The sequence below is a fragment of the Camelus ferus genome, chromosome 30 (genome assembly GCF_009834535.1).
Source record: "Camelus ferus isolate YT-003-E chromosome 30, BCGSAC_Cfer_1.0, whole genome shotgun sequence".
In the NCBI taxonomy this organism is placed as follows: Eukaryota; Metazoa; Chordata; class Mammalia; order Artiodactyla; family Camelidae; genus Camelus; species Camelus ferus.
In genome coordinates, this window is record NC_045725.1 from 12,093,107 (window position 1) to 12,109,598 (window position 16,492).

The 16,492-nt window shown below is 47.6% G+C and overlaps 1 protein-coding gene and 1 long non-coding RNA gene across 4 annotated transcripts in view; both read left to right on the forward strand.

Annotated features, from left to right (window-relative positions):
- The window catches only part of LOC116660626, a 28,062-nt gene extending 24,457 nt beyond the window's left edge, over positions 1-3,605 (forward strand). The window contains exon 4 of the long non-coding RNA XR_004316204.1: positions 3,593-3,605. This is a non-coding gene — a long non-coding RNA (uncharacterized LOC116660626). The remainder of the gene's footprint in view (positions 1-3,592) is intronic.
- Positions 1-16,492, forward strand: part of SETBP1 (SET binding protein 1) — a 363,259-nt gene that overhangs the window by 108,515 nt on the left and 238,252 nt on the right. The gene's annotated exons all lie outside the window — the stretch shown is intronic.

The window sequence follows — 16,492 nt, forward strand, 5'->3', positions numbered from 1 at the left end:
TTAGGAAGAACACTGGGGACTTCCAGGAAGATCTGAATCCACACATGATCGGGGAGGTTACTGGAGGCGGTGAGATCAGGAGCCTCAGGCTCACGGGGCTAATAGAAGGAGCCCTAGGGGTTTTCTCCAACGTCTCTCGTTTTACAGAGAGCAGCGTTGACGTTCAGATGGGGGAAATGACATGCTGGAGGTCACAGGTGGTGAAAAAGCTCCTAAGCCTTTGGCTGTGGTGCTTCTCCAGTGCTCCCTCCGGCAAGCCACAGTGTTTCCCAGAGTCACCAAAGCGAGAAAGAGGAAGATTTGCTGGTCCTCTACCTTCACATGCCACCTCACGCATTGTTCTTAAGTAGGTGATACCGAGGAGAGCAATGACTTAGGGTCCTGATTCAGCTTTTTTAGGGCTGTACTGTTGGAGACGAACAGTTCCTTAAGACCCAGGATTTATGTGACATAATTCTTCCCTGGGCGATTGATGGACGTGAGATCTAACCATGTCACAGGCAGGGCCCAGGTCCAGTGAGGGGTCTGGCCTTCTCTTCCTACTTTCTGGTTTCAAGAAACACATGATTCCCCTGCATAAGAAAAGCAAGTCAGTAGAGGGCTGCTTGTATTCAAGTGTGGTGGGTCTCGAGTGCAAAATAGTGGTGTCCTTTTACGAAGAAGTGTATGATTCCACTCCTATGAAATATGTTGAATAGACGAATTCATGGAGACATAAAGTAGGTTAGAGGTAAGCAGGGCCTGGGAGGAGGGTAGAATGGGGAGTTATGGACTTATGGATACAGAGTTTCTGTTTGGGAAGATGAAAGTGTTTTGTAAATAGGGGTGATGTTCGCACAACATTGTGGATGTAATTAATTTCATGGAATTGTACGCTTAAAAACGGTTAGAAGTTATGTGTGTGTATATCTATCCCATCATATATAAACAGATATAAAAGAAACTATATAAGTCATAATAAAAATAATTCAGTACATTCAAAAATAAACTCGTGGTGTCTCATTAGGAGGTGGTATTGTGAATAACTTCCCCGCTTGCCACGGAAGTTTATGGGTGTGTTTTCTAACAGTTCCACTGCTGTCTTCACACTCATTTCTTTCTCTCTTCTTGGGATACCGTGGCTTATTAAAGTGCCACCGTTAATTGTGATAATTGCTCAAAGAGCATTAATCTCGGTTCCTCTCGGGTTCGCTCTGTGTCAGTGGCCCCTGAGGTCTGCTTTCCATGCTGTCCTGCTTCGAACGCTTCCAACCTTCAAACCGAGTCCGCTTCCCCACTGCCTGACCTGACTTCCTTTTCTTCATTAAAGATTGTGTTAGAACTAGACTAGGGGGTGGTGGAATAAATTTAGAGAGGGTTACTGGCCAGGTGTGGCAGGGGACATCGCTGTCCCCTGAGTCTCAGTCTGCCCATCCTGCCGATTCTGGGGTTTCCAAAGTTGTTTATTGGTTGCATCCAAGAGTGACATTATCTGATGAAAACCTGATTTTGAGGTGGAAAAGGCTAAGAGAGAAAGTCTAGTTTTTAAAAGCCTGAGACTCATACAACAGCATTTATGCTGACCCCCAACATTTTGAGATTGAAATCATTGCTTAGAAAATCACCAGATACACACACACACACGTACAGATGTCCTTGCCTCGGTAAGCAGTGTTCTAGGAACATAAACTCTTCTCCCCTAATTCTTACCAACACAGAGAGACCATCAGGGTGTTTGCAGACCAGGGAAACCGTCTGCTCCGAGACAAATGGGCCCAGAGTATGTTTTCCATTGGTTCCTGGGCTGTGTTGACAGTGTTTCCGTTTTCTGTCTCACTGTCAGGATGCTGGTTCTTCTTTTTTGCCACGTTAACAAACATAAGCAAATTGTTTCACCAAACCAGCCCCACAGTTTGTGCTTCTAATCTGCTGTGGGTGGGAGGCGACATAACCGGGCTGTTAAACGTCGCTTTGGAATCAGGGTAAGCAGGTCCGGAAGCGGGGCCGGAGCTGCTCTGCGGTGAGCCATCCTGCCACGGCCCTTCCTGCCCAGCCGGCTTCAGGGAATTCACTGACTGCGTCTTCTGTAAAGGGAACCTCACCATCTCATGTATGGAGTTTCCCTCAGGACTGTGGTTCCTCCCAGGGCCTCGGAGGAAGTGGGGAGACGGTTATATGGAATTGAGTTCAGTGAAGACTGTGAACCAGAAGGGCTCACAAATGTCACCCTGGAGGGGGACCTGGACATAATCTAGACCAGTGGGACTGAACACGCTTTAGGGTGACCCGGGGAGCTGTTAAAACACAGTGCCTGGTGGGGAGGGTACAGCTTATGTGGTAGAGCACATGCTTAGCATGCTTGAGGTCCTGGGTTCAATCCCCAGTACCTCATTTAAAAATAAACCTAATTATCTCCCCCCTCCCAGCCCCACCCCCGCAAAAACCCACCAGTGCCTGTTTCTTACCTGAAGAGTGTCTTATCTGGGGTGGGGTCGCAGGATCTGTGTTTGTTAAAAGCTCTTCATGGGATTCTAATTGCAGTAGGAGTTGAGAACCAGGGATCTCCCGAACTCCTCTCATATTGCGGGTGAAGAATTCAAGGCCCAGGCGATGTGACAGCATCCCTGCCCGCAGTCAGCCTGCAGTCCTGCAGACGGCAGAGCGCTGTCCGGCAGCCTTGCTCACATGTTGTCCTGTCAGTCTTGTCTCGGCAGCTCTCACTCCTTCAGCCTTCCTTCAAGTGACGTGATTTCAGGCTTTGGCCACACCCGTACACCTGCTCTGCCCCCACACACACCCCAACGCACACACACACCACTTTTATAAAGCGCGGGCTGGCAAAACGGTCATTTCTTCCATCTCTCCCTCTTTCTCCTCCCCTTCCTTTTCTTCTCTACTTCCTTCCCCCTGAAGGGGTAATAAATGGGGCCTCAAGAACGCACTTGCTCAGCATCTTTACCTGAACTTGACCCCCGGTGACGTGCTCGTTAGCTGGGGACCCGCTCCTTACCCCGCGAGCTCCAGGCGGGTCCGGGGATGCTCAGCCGTGCTCCCACTTGTGGCCTAAATGTAAAGAGGGAAATGTGGTTGCCTTTGTTTTTATGGATGGTTTCTTACTTATAAGTGTTGACATACTGGTTTCGATGCCACATGTCAGCATTTTTGCTCTGAGTTGTCTCACATATGTTTAAACTTTTGGATAATAGCATTTATTGTAAGAGTTCTAAGTCCTAAGCCTCAGTTTATACATGGCTGTGTTTATGTTTTCTCACATGCGTGTGTAACTCTCTATGGTGTAACTTCCGCTCAGTCATGATATGTTTCAGATTTACCTTAAAATCAGTCATGAGATCCCTTTTGCAGTAATCTTGGAGCTGCCATGGCTTGTTCTCTGTTACCCTCAGGAAAAGCCACAGACAACAACTCTGTCCGCAGCCGTGGTGTGATGCCTCCCCATCCAGGCTGAGTAATGATCCAGACTTGGGATCTTCTGGTATTCTGGCAAAAAGAGCTGCTCATAGGGGGCCAACCCCCAGCCACAAAACCAAGCCTTGTTCTTCTTTTGAACCCAGAACTCTGAGGCTGGTGCTAATGGAAGACAGGCAGGGAAAAGAAAGAGTGTGATCCTCAGATGCACTGGAGAGAGAGCTAAATAGTACAGCAGCCTGGATTTTTTTTTTTTTTCATAGAACACACCATATTTTACCGACAGGTGTATTTTTGAATGAGGTTCCCAAACTTCCTTCCCTTTTGCATCCCACCTCCCTTCATCCCTTCTCAAATCAGGAGCTATCATGTTTTGAAATCTTCCTAACTATGAGGTCCCGGGGTTTCTTCTTCCTCTGAACCCCAGCACTAGGAGGCTGGATGGATGTGTCTCCTCCTGGGGCTGGTCTCCGGTGAACGCTTCTGAGATATTGACATCTCATCTGATGTCACCTGTGCATTCACACCTGTGCTTTTCTGCTAAAAGCCTACAGGACTCACATGCGGACCTGACAGCTATGGCCCCCTTTTTCCAGGAAAGATACACATAGGCACAAAATACTGTGCTCAGTATCAAGAGATTCAAGGACCCTCCTAGGGGTCCCATTAACTATAAGATAAGGACCCTCAAGGGGCATGGATGGTATGTTAATCCCCCAAGATAACACAAGGATGAGAGCATACTGACTTTCAAGATGTATCTGCCGAAATTAAAAAAAAAAAAAAGATTGGTGCTCAAAGTGGTACCAGCCAAGGATCTCATAGATCATTTAATACAAGCCCTTCATTTTACAGATGAGAAAGCTGAGCCCCAGAGAGGGACAGTGTCTCTGCAGCCACATTGAGGTTAATTACAGTAATGAGTTGGAATCGCAGTCCCTGTCCTGCAGTCCACTTTTTCTGTCTGGTACAATAAAATGCCTTTCAGTAAAGTGAAGGTTGACTTTTCTGGCTCCGTCTTGGATTCTTTATCACCTTTGAGGTATAGGAAGATAGCCATGAGTCAGACTTACACCAGGAGGTGAAAAGAAAGAAAAAAATGACTGAATCTAAAACACCTCTTTCCTTTGGGAGGAAAGACATCCTTCCCCGGCAGTCGGGCTTTTACAGCGGTGCCTGTGGGTCACGGGGAACCAGCATCCAGCTCTCCTCTGATGAGCGACATGTTTATGGGGGCCACGTGGCGAGGAAGCCCACACCTGAGGCTGAATTTAACACGTGACCCTGGGAATGGAGTCACCACTGGTGTCCCCGCTCTTCTCTCAGGCATTCCAGAGACCAAAATAACTCCCGCTTATCTCCTCTCCTAGGGCCCGAGACCTGAGCAAACATTATCAGAGATAAGTGTAATTTGCCAAGGTCAGCCTCCACCTTAGCTGGAAATCAGCTCATCTGGCTGCCTCCACTGACAGGCAGTGTCTCTGCCGGATCCCCCGTCCATCCATCCATCCATCAGTCAGTCAGTTGCAAATGTGTCTCAGTTTGGGCTAGACTGGGTGGCTTAAAAACAGAAATTTATTTCTTGTAAGCCTGAAGGCTGGAAGTCTGAGCTCAGAGTGCCGGCAAGGTCGAGTTCTGGGGGAGCCCTCTCCTAGGCTGCAGACTGCATCTTCTCGCCGTGTCCTCACATAACAGAAGGGGGCAGGATTGCTCTCGGGGGCCCCTTTATAAGGGCACTAATCCCACTTATGAGGGCTGCAGCCCCATGACCTAATCACCTCCCCACGGCCCCGCCTCCTGACTCCATCACATTGGAGGTCGGGGGTTCAGCGTTGATTTTGGGAGGGCACGCACATTCAGTCCACTGTAATATGTTTATGGGATCTCATCTGTGCATTTATTTGCCGTTGTGCTGGGTGCTGTGGACAAAGTCTAGGCTGCTGAGAAGCTCTTATATGTACTTGAGGATTTTTATTATGACTGTCATCTGTGTAGTCATTTAAAATGGCAAAGTGTGTTCCCGCAAAAGCTTGAATAACCAAGTGTGAAATGAAGGGTGAGACCTTTTGTGTGAGAGTCAACAGGTGTGAGGGGAAGAAAGTGTAACAGGTGGTTCCCTCTGCCTGGAATTCCCCTGTGCCCTTCTCTAACCTCCTACCCATGACCCACCCAGACTGGCCTAGTTCTGATGTCGGTCCAAGCATCAGTTTCTTAGGGAAACCTTTTCTGACTTCCGGCCCTGTGGCCACCTTGCATCACAGAAACGCAGGTGCTCTGGAACATGTTCCTTCCTCCTCATACTCCCCGCGCTTGCTTGTGTGTACGTTTCTTGCAGTGATGTCCCCTTGCCTCCAGAACTGAGCTGGGTGCAGGGAAACAAGGGTAGCTGGAGTGTCCCCGGGTAGCCGTAGCCCCAGAGAACTGTCATCACCCCGGACCTGAAATGGGAGGGATCAGTTTCCCGAATGCATGGGGCTTGTTGCGGATGGGAGCAGGCTGGGGAGCGTGAGGAAGTTGTGCTGGGGGTGCGTGATGGAGCTGTGGCCTTCGGTTAAGGGACACAGCCAGCCTGGGGTGGCCCGGCAGCTAGGAATCTGGGAGCAGTGCTCCTGACCTCGCTCACTCTGTGTCTGTGACCTCCTGCTGGTGCCCCTCATTGGCTGAAGCCAAAGGCATAAAGCCCAGAGAGGTCAGGGTCCCTGGTGGAGAGCAGGGTTCGGGGGGGCAGGAAGCGATCCTGGCGAGGCAGGGGCAAGATGGCTGGCCCAGTGGGCAAGTTACCCCCATCTTCTTCCCTTTCTGCTCCTTTTCAGGTCAGTACCTTGCAAACGGTGCAGAGCTGTCCACAGGTGACTAATTATTCCTTCCCCCAGTTAATATTTACTCTCCTCTGGCCACTGGCACCTTTGGAACCAGGTGTGCTGGGCCCAGGGGGGAGTGTTCCAGCACCAGGGAGATTGTCAGGACTCAGGCTGGTGTAACTGGCTCCACTGGCCTGAGGGAAGCGGAGTTTATTTGATGCCAGGAGATTCCAAGGCTGATCATCCACCACGTTGCGCTGGCTAGTGTCTCAGCCCGGCATGGGAAGGAGGCTGCTTTAGAAGTCATTGACGTCTGGTGCTTGGGGAAACTGATAGCATTACTGTTTCATTTACGTTTTGTTTTGAAGGCAGGGAGCTCTTTAAAAGTAGCAGTGGGAAAGCTGTGGTTTCCCCGGATCCTGCTTACAGTTCTTCCAGGATTTCCACACTCGTTCTATGATTTGATCGTCACAACCACCCTACAGGCAATAGGCATCCATCAAACAATCAACATGCAAAGAAACATTTCCAACATGCTAAGGACTGTGAAGCCAAAGTGCCGTGAAGGTCTGGCAGGCAGAGAGAAGGTCTGTGTTAGGGCCCCGGAGAGGGAGCTGGGTGGCTGAGACCGTGCTGAGGACCTGGAGGTGGTCAGGGAGGGGGACCTGCAGTGCAGATGGAAGGATGGGGGCTGAAGGAGGAGTGGAGACCGGACAGGGATGGGTGCCGGCACCCGTCCCTGGAGCTGAGAAAGCTTCCCGGGATCTCTGACATAGAAGCAATGGGACATCCAGGGGCTAAGTAGGGACATGACAAAATTAGGTTTGCTTGTGAAGGGATCCTTCTGGAAGCTCTGTGGGGAAGGGATGGAAGGGAGCCAGACATGGGCTGTGAAGCTATTGTGGTAGTTTGGATGGAGGATGGGGGATGGGGGTCAGGTTTGGGAGATGTTTTGGAGGTAGAAGAAAAGGGTTTCTTGACAAGCTGATGACCACATTTGGGGATTTGTCCAGGTGAAGTGTGACACGAGGCCTGTCCCTGCACAGCCACACTCAGCCCAGAAGTCTTGACTTTGTCACCAGTGAGGAGCGTGTGCGCATGCGTGCGTGCGTGGACCCATGTTTCTCAGCACTCAGAGCATCCTTGGTAGATGATCCCGAAGGTTTGGAAGTTTTCTGTTTTTCTCTTTAAACCCAGTATTGGGCTTGTTGATTGTGCCAGCCATCTAAAAAGAACGAGGTGTGGGGAGGGACACAATTTAACACATACTGTTTAATAGTTCTCTGGACTTGTATTCCGTTTACAAAGAATCCACAAGGAGCATTTCCCACAGCGCGGTTGCTGAACTGTTGCCTTCCTAGGCGGACGTGCCTGTAAAGTCATTAATGTATTCGCGGGGAACCAAGCGGACTGGAAATGACCCAGTTCATACCTTCTCTCGGCCCTTCAGTCCGGCCTGGGTTAAAGGAATTGGACGGTTGGGAGGGGATCTCTGGCTACAGGGAGCCCCCCGCCTCCTCTCTCACCCTGCCCTGCCAGGAGGGAATGGCTGGCGTACCCCGTCCTTTGAGGGGGGCTGTCTCCTTTCCAAGGCCGCTTCCAGCATTCTCCCTGTCACTGTCACTAGTCCTGTATTGTTTTCTCTGCAGCAGAGACAACCATTCCTCCAAGGATTCAGACTTTCTCTGGGCTGGTTTCCACTCAACTTTCTTACTAGTTTCATGGGAGAGGGACCTTTGGCTTCTGGTTTGTAGATCAGCAAACAAAACAAAACAAAACAAACAAACAAACAAACACCTTTGTGCAGATGGCTTTTGTTCCAGGAATTAATGATGGAGAATCTACTGGTATTTGTCAAGGCACAGGGTTGGGAACTCCAGTTTTACCAAAGCGTTCAGCTGCACACCACCAAAGAATAAGGGACATATTTGCTGACTTTCTCTCTCCCACCTGGAACGCTTTCCTTCTGTTCTGCTTACTCACGTCCTGTGCATTCTTCAAGGAAGGAGTCTCCTCCTCTGAAAAATCTCCAGCTACTTCCCAGGTTCCAACTGCCTCTTCTTTCCTCAGCATCCATCTGGAGCCCATTCATCTGGTCCCTGGGCCTCTGTGTATGATGGTTTTTGTGCACGGATCACAACTGAATCTCCCCTTGAGGGAAGGCAGTACTTACGTGTGGTTTTGTCCCAAGGAATCCAGCTAGGATGCTTTACCCAGAACAGTGACTCATAGCTGTTTAATATTCAGGTCAAGCGTTGTTGACTTTCTGAACTAGCCCAGTCCTGGCATTTCTCCTGTGTGGTGCCAGGGCTCTCATTTCTTGCACAGAGTATTCAGGTTGGTAACCTGCCAGCCCTTTGACAGCCAAACTTCTTTTCAGTAGAAGTCTGCCGTGTTCCCCTGGCATCAGAGGAAACCCGCAGGTGTTTCTGTGGGCCAGCTGGGTCTCGGGGTGCTGGAGTAGATACCAGAATGTTCTTCCAAAGCTCAGAGCCCTGTGTGGAGTTCAAGGTCAGGGGTGGTCTCGGGAGAGAACACACCACACAAGGTTAGGGCCAGTGTTTGCTGTCAGGGGCTGGGGTCTGGGCCCTCAGGCCCGAGCAGCAGCTGCCCCAGTGGAACTGGTGTCCACAGGCCTGCACCCGTGCGTCTGTGTGGGCGCCCCGAGGGCGCAGCTGCCTGGACAGTGTCTCCACAAAGGCATCCTTCTAGAAGGCTCTCCTTCCCTCTCCCCCATGCTCTCCCTGTTACTCTCTCTTTTCCCCTTTCCTTGCTGATGCTCCAACTTCTGCTCCCCACCCCACCCACGTTAGGACTGTTGCTCAGTTCATGAACACAAGGAGGTGGAGAACTTTCTAGAAGCATTCTTAAATTCTCCCTGCGTTTCTTCTTCTTATTTCCTCCTCGTCTGTTTGCCCAAACTCTTTTCTCATTCTTTACCTTCTTTCATTTTTCTCTGTTAACTCCTTCATTAAATCCACGTCAAAACAGAGAATATTCATTAAAAGAAGCCTCTTCATCTTCTTGGCATGAGAGACTGTTTTCAGGGAGAAAACTCTTCACAGATTTAGACAATTATGATTCTTTTCCTTAAGCAGTGATGTCTTCTCAGGGTTTGTTGGAAATGACACCAGAGAAGTACGTGGGAAGATGGTACATGTGATTGGAACCATCTTTTTTTCCCTCCCTTTTCTTTTCTGCGCAACATTCTTTGGCTAATTAGTTACCCAGGAAAATAAAAGAGTTTGCACCTGGAATAAGTAGATTGTCTTTGCCTCGTGGCAGACCAGGTTCCCCAGATCTGCACCATTTTGAAAAAACAGGAGCAGTTGAAACAAAGGAAATGGTCCAGGCTGGTACAGAATTTGAAGGGATGAACCTCACGTGTCTGAGTGAAGGACCCAGAAAGCATGTGTCCCCATGAGTCTGTGAGGCAGTGTGTTCTGGGTAAGAAAGGGGACAGTACATACATTGGTTGGACCTTCTCGACATCCGAGGGTGCTGTCAGCCACAATGTTTTGGATTCCTCATTGTGGGATATTACACTCTGCTTCAAAGCAGACGTACCCCATGTCAAGTAACAGATATCTTCCTGAAGAGGCATATGAGTGAAGCTTTGTAAGTTGAACTGTAGTGTCAGTGGAGAGCCCGGGGAAGAATATTCTGACAGAACATCACATGTAAAATGAGGTGAGAGAGCTGTTTAAAAGCAATCCTGTGCCTAACGCATCTTGTAAGTACTGGTTTCTGTGTTTGGGATTTTTTTTTTACCCCCTTTTAATGGGTACCTTGAAAAAAAAAAAGAATGCTTTTACTAATAGGTCTCAAAGTATATTTGTAAGTCTCATGGTCTGTGAGAGGATCTGAGGTTCTATCCAACGTCAGGGAAGTAAGAGCCCGCAGCCGTGACTCAACTTGTCCCAAACACAAAAACACAGAATTTGAATCTTAGAAGGGGACTATTACATCCACCTTCTTCTTTACAAGGGAAAGAACTGAGCTCAGCATGGAATGCTGACCCCCGACACAGTGGGCGCCCTCCACTCGGTTCTCACTGCAGTCCTGCTGGATGCTCCGGTGTGGCCTGTGTCGGAACCTCGGCTTCTCTGGGCCCTGCCGCTCACCCGTCCGCGTGGCCTGCGGCTCCTGGGGAGACACAGCGTGCCCTAACTAGTGCCTTGAAATCTCCAGGCTGAGCCTTTGGCACAGGCTTCTCTGGAATCCTGACTGTCCCTGGAGGAAGCGCTGTGTGACTTTTATGTCCTGGACACTGTCTTCTCCCAAGACCTCAGCTGTTGGCCGTCTCCATGCTGCGCCCAGGGAACTAAAGTCTGAGGCAAACCAATGGAGGATATGTCCTCTCTCCAGGGGTTTTAAAGTCTAGGAAGACTTTGAAGATGAAAATCCCTCAGGACCTCAAGGAATGAAATAATAAGCGAAAGGAAGTATTTTTCGCTTACTGAAAGCTGATTTTGAAAATCTGTGCAGTGCCTCTCATCCACGTGTCTGTGTTGACTTGCTTTGGTGTCTAAGCGCTGCCAGGCACTCATGGGGACAGCCGTGGCTCCGGGTGTGTCCGTGTATACAGGTGTAGGGATGTGGGGGGTGCACGCATGTGTGTGCTTACCCCTTCTCGTCCCCATCTCGCAACCTGCCTGCTCTTCTTAACCAAATCCACCCCTTACCCCTTCACAGGTCACTTTGGGCTTCTCCAGAGGTTCCCCAGCCCTGGACACAGCCTTTCTTTAACTTGTATTCTGTTCCGTTGTCCTTACCCCTTGCGATGCATTTTTACATGATCTGTTGAAAAGTTCTTTCTTCATTTCAGGCATTTAGTTTTTCTTCTGAGCTACATGGCCTGTTCCTTGAAGGTGTGAACTGCCTTCTTCTGGGTTTCCCCATGGCCTCAGCCAGGCGCCGAGCTCAGCTCTGATACCGGAGGGCTGGAGCATCTGTGATTTGGGACTCCGGAAGAGACTGACTGTCCCAGCTAGTTCATTCAACAAATAAGTTAACTGAACACTTACTCCACTTGCTAAGATCCCCCAGATCAGGCGGTCTGTCACTGGCAGGAGAACCAGCATCTCCAGCCTCATTCCTCTGCACTCAGTTGTAAGTGTCTGAACTCGATGCCAGAGCAGAAGGTTGGCAGGTCCTCCATGCTTGGCTGGAGAATGCAGGGCAGACTCAGCATCCTGCCTCCGACCTTCCTTTCCTCTTTGTCCCGTTACACGCTTCTTGATGTTTTCATTACTCTAAAGCATCATGTCTGTCCACACATCCGTGCGTGCAGAATGTTAAATGAGGGAAATGCCACATTCAGGAACTAAGAAGAAAAATTAAAATATGGAAGGAAAACTGATCTACCTTTGAGAAAAAGCAGGATATCAAAAGCACGGATTTTTTAAAATTATTTTCCCTTATGGATACCTTTAAGACACTGTTTTTGTGTTTTCCTTAAAGCCTGGGGATCTGTCTCCTGCCGTTGGCGTTCCCTAGCAGGAATGGTCGCACGAGCTTCTCTCCTGCTTGCGCATCCTGCCTGCGTCGTCCGGGGAGCACTGTCTCCCTCTGCTCTCTTTTGGGGAAAGGTTAATTCTAAGTTCTTTCCGTCTCTGCGTGTCTGAGCCTGTCTGTCTGTCTGCTTGTCTGTCTCTGTTTTTTTCTTGCATCACAGTGATCTCTGTGTATCTTTCCACAGGTATTTATATCCCAATGTGTTGCAATCTTCCCACGTATGTGGCTCCTAATAACACCTAAAGTCTAAAGATGCCTGAAAATGAGTCTGTCTCTTCCCACTGCGTTCCGTTGTTCCGCCGTGGACCTGCGCTCATGCCAGGAAGCTCCTCGTTCTGGTGGTGATGCTTTGATGCAGTGCCTTATGGCGGGAAGACTCAGTTTCCTTCCTTCTTGCCACTCAGCCGTGTCTTCCCATCTTTTTATGTCTAACTCCTGCTTACAGCTTTACTCAGCCCGAACTGACAGCTTCCACCTGGGGACCCCATTATCACTCGCAGTAAGTCCCAGTACACAACTGGGCGCAAAACTGTTTCAAAGGGTTAGTCTTCACTTTCTAACAACGCTGTGGACTCTGTGAGCCAAGGACAGGATTCTTGTATTTTTTCCCTTTGACAACAGTTTTGCACACCGCGATCTTGGCAACGTAATGGAAGCTGGGGCTGATCAGGGCTCAGAGCACAGGGGGACAGAATATATATTAAAACCACATTTTTTAGCTTTATTCGTATACTTCCCTTCGTGATTGTAAACTTACATTGGAGAAATAAATTTTATGTCCACCAATCCATTTTTCCATCCTAAGAGTTTATTTTTTTGTTGTTGTTTTACATTCCAATGTTAGTAGCTACTCTACCAAGAAGCATTTTAAATTTGCTTTGCTCAATTTAGAATCATGGAACCTTTTCTATCTTATCTTAAATTATCCATGCAACATCATAGAGACGTTTCCATTCATATTTGGTGACTTTTTTGTTTTGTTTTGTTTTGGTTTGGGTTTTTTTGTTGTTGTTGTGTTTTGTTTTCAGACGTTTCAAGCCAAGAGTACTTGGCAGTTTCACTTTAACTCTGAAAGCCAAAGAAACCCCCAAATGGTAATAACATAGAATCCCCTGGGCCAGTCAACATTTTATCATCATGAATTTATTTGCTGAAGACCTTTTATGCTTCCTTGCTTAATTTTTAAAATTATTCTTGATGCTGGTAGGATCATTCAGTCCTAAAAAAACTGATATTGCTAATTTAGAATGTCCTGCACACTGCTTCTGCTGGAGCCCAGCACTCTGTTGGGGGCCTCAGGGGACCCTGGTACCCAAAGGCATAATGTCAGGCCAGCCTCTCAGAACAGGGCTCTAAATAACCATCATTGTTATTACTGTTTCTTCTCATTGAGTTATCTTCACAATATTAAGTTGTTTCCCATATTTGTGTGTGTGTATGGATGTAACCAATTTTGGCAGCAACAAATGTTGCTTCTAAATCTTCCCTGAATTATTATGACCTTCTGAGTATAAAAAGAAGAAATGGGTCCTTTGGGACATGACCCCATGGTGATGTGGAGGAAGTCCAAGATTAAGACACAGAATTCATGTCTAGTTGGCCCCTGTCCCTCTGTCTCTGCTTAAACTCACTCGCCTCTTCAATATGCACCCTTTTTTCTTTCCTTTTTTTTTTTTTTTTTTTTTTTTTTTTGGCTCTCATCAGAGATACAGGAGATACACACTTGGAGGCTGAATGACATAAGGAAGGTCACTCAGGAAGGTTAGGCAAGGCCCACGGGGAAGAGACATCTGGGTTGGCAAGATCTTGAAGGACAAGGAGGCCTTGGCTGGTGAAAGAGGGTGTCCAGTTAGGGTGCGGGGGAGCAGAGGCTGCTGGCAGCTCTGCCCAGGGAAGGGACCACTGAGCAGTGGTGGTTGGGTCCCGATGCTTGAGGAGCCTGAAGAGCAAGCCAGGGAGCTTGGTCTTCACCCTCAAGACAAACAGAAGGTGTCAGAGCTTAGAAGTAAGGCAGCGGCTCATCAGAACTGCCCCTTGGATGTTTCCGGTGACAGAATGGATTGGAGGTAGAAGCCATCTCTGGACTTGAGGCCTAGAGATACGAACAGCTTCTCCATTAGTCACTCTTTGTGCTTCCCTTACATCCATCCACACCGTTGTAAATTAACTCTCTGCAACTATTCCAGCTGGGGTGTGACATCTGTCTCCTGTCAAGACCTTGGCTCAGACACCCCGCTTCACACTTTCTTAAAATTATTTGTTTCTGTGTTGGTGTCCCCAGTAGCCTGTGAGCAACTGAAATGCAGAATGTGTCCGTTTGTCATTTGTTTTCTTTCCTTTTTTCATTGAAATATAGTTAATGTACAGTATTATGTTACTTTCAGGTGTCCGGCATAGTGATGCAACATTTAAATACGTCACAAAATGGTCACATTGAGTCTAGTAACCATCTGTCCCTGTACAAAGTTATTACAGTATTATTGATCATATTCCATATGCTATACAATATACCCCAATGACTTATTTATTTTATAATTGGAAATTTGTACCTCTTAATTCCCTTTACCTAGCTCGCCCATCCTCCCACCCTGCCATCAGTTAGATCTCTGTGGCCACAAGTCTGTTTTTGTTCTATTTTGTTTGTTCATTTGTTTTGTTTCTTTTAGATTCCACATGTAAGTGAGATTGTATGGTAGTTATCTTTCTCTGTCTGACTTATTTCACTAAGGATGATACCCTTTAGATCCATCCATGTTGCTGCAGATGGCAAGATTTCATTCTTTGGCTGAGTAATATTCCACATCTTCTTTATCCATTCATCTGTTGAGGGACACTTAGGTTGCTTCCATATCTTGGCTACTGTGAATAATGTTGCCATGAATGTGAGAACACATATATCTTTTTAAATTAGTGGAGTTTTTTCCTTTGGATTAAAAACCCAGAAGTGGCATTGCTAGATTGCATGGTAGTTCTATTTTTAGTTTTTTGAGGAATCTCCATTCTTTTTTCCATATTGGCTGCATCCATATACGTTCCCACCAACGTGAGCCCGAGGGTTCCCTTTTCTCCACATCCTAACCAACACTTATGTATTGTCCTTGTATCATTTATTTTCAAGTCTTCATTAGTTCGACTGAAATTTACCATTTGCCAACTGAGTTTTATTTGAGGCAGTGATTTCAGAGTCAGGAAAGGTCAGGGTCAACTAGGGTAGCTCAGGAAGCCTTCAGAGGGGAGACTGACAAGGATCTGCTGGTCGAGATACATACAGAGAAACTGAGAGTAATTCTAAGAAAGATCCAAGAAGCACGTGTTAACAGGAAAGCAAGAAAGACACTTGCAGGTGCCACCAAGGCGCTCATCTTTCATGGAACACATGGTGGGTCGTGTGCAGAGTCATCAGGAAGTGCATTTAGAAAAACTTGTTTCCTTGGAAAGGTTTTTCCCTTTCTAATTGCATTTGACTCTAGTTAATCTTAACCTGATTTTGCTGACCCCTGAGCATTCGTTCTAGTAAAGACAGGAAAGAAGTTTTAGAAACTGACCGAAGATGAAACATTTTTTCAAACAAAAATTTTGCCATCCATCCACATTCTGTGCGTAACTGAGAGTTGATCCGGATTCTTTATTTCCTGTCTTAAACATCAGTAAGATGCAAATCCTACGCAAAGTAGGATGAGGTGCCCTGGAGTGGTGCAGAATAGCCAACGGTGCTGGTTGCTTCTGTGTTTTCACTTTTGGCAGCAGAATCCTAAAAGGCAGTTTTTCTAGTGTGAACATTTCCACTTGCCCCAGTGAGAATATTGTGCTTTTCTAATGAGATACTGGAAGGTTCAGGTGGGGACAGGAGGGCGGATGCAGCGGGAGACTGAAGAACTACAGTTTTTGATGGACTATTTAAGAAACATTTGGATGACTCTGGTGTGACTTTTAAAGCTGCAGTTAGATGACCCTAGAAAAGTGAGATTTCGCTTCGTTCTCATACAAGGGCAACTTCAGGAAAAACAGGAAGTGTAAAAAATTAATTCCATAGATACCCATAATCATTACCCTCCCAGACTGAACTTACAAGTCTCGGGGAAGAGTAAGGAGTAGGTGTGATTCCTGATCTCAGACTTCAAAAGGAAAATTAATGTGCCATCTTGGAAAGACGCCTTGGCAGTCTTCGGAAATGGATGTAAGGAGAATGGGCCCATAAAAACCGGGTCCAGGGTTTACCCGTGGCCTGCAGTGTTTTGCTGGGTATAAGGAAGAGGCTGTCAAAGAGTCTGTCCTTAATGAAGTACCACATGCAGATAATTTTGTTTCTTTCAGCAAAAGCTCTGTCTCTCATTGGCCGCAGCTCACTGCCCAGGTGTCCAGAAAGGGGGTGGGTGGGGTGGATGGGGTGGAGGAAACTCAAACCCAAGTGTTAAGGCATGATTTTTGAAAGATCTGTCCAAAATGGACATGAGGATCTCTGGCGCCTGTGGGTCAGTGGATGACAAACAGGCTATAAAATAGAAACACTCAGAAGAATCCTTTTCAGGGAAGACTAATGCAGAAAGCAAGAGTTTCTACACCCTGTTAGAATGGCCAGTGCGGGACTGACACAGCCCTCTGGGCTCCCATCTGCCCTGCAAAGCGGAAATTGCCCGTAGAGCAATTTGCACAGGTGCCCGTGGGTGTAATGGGTTTTATCTCATTGCATTTGCTGGAAAGGAACACAGTAGGTGGTCTCTTATCCACTGGGTACCCCTTTCTTCATTTCACAAAATATCCCCACCTTC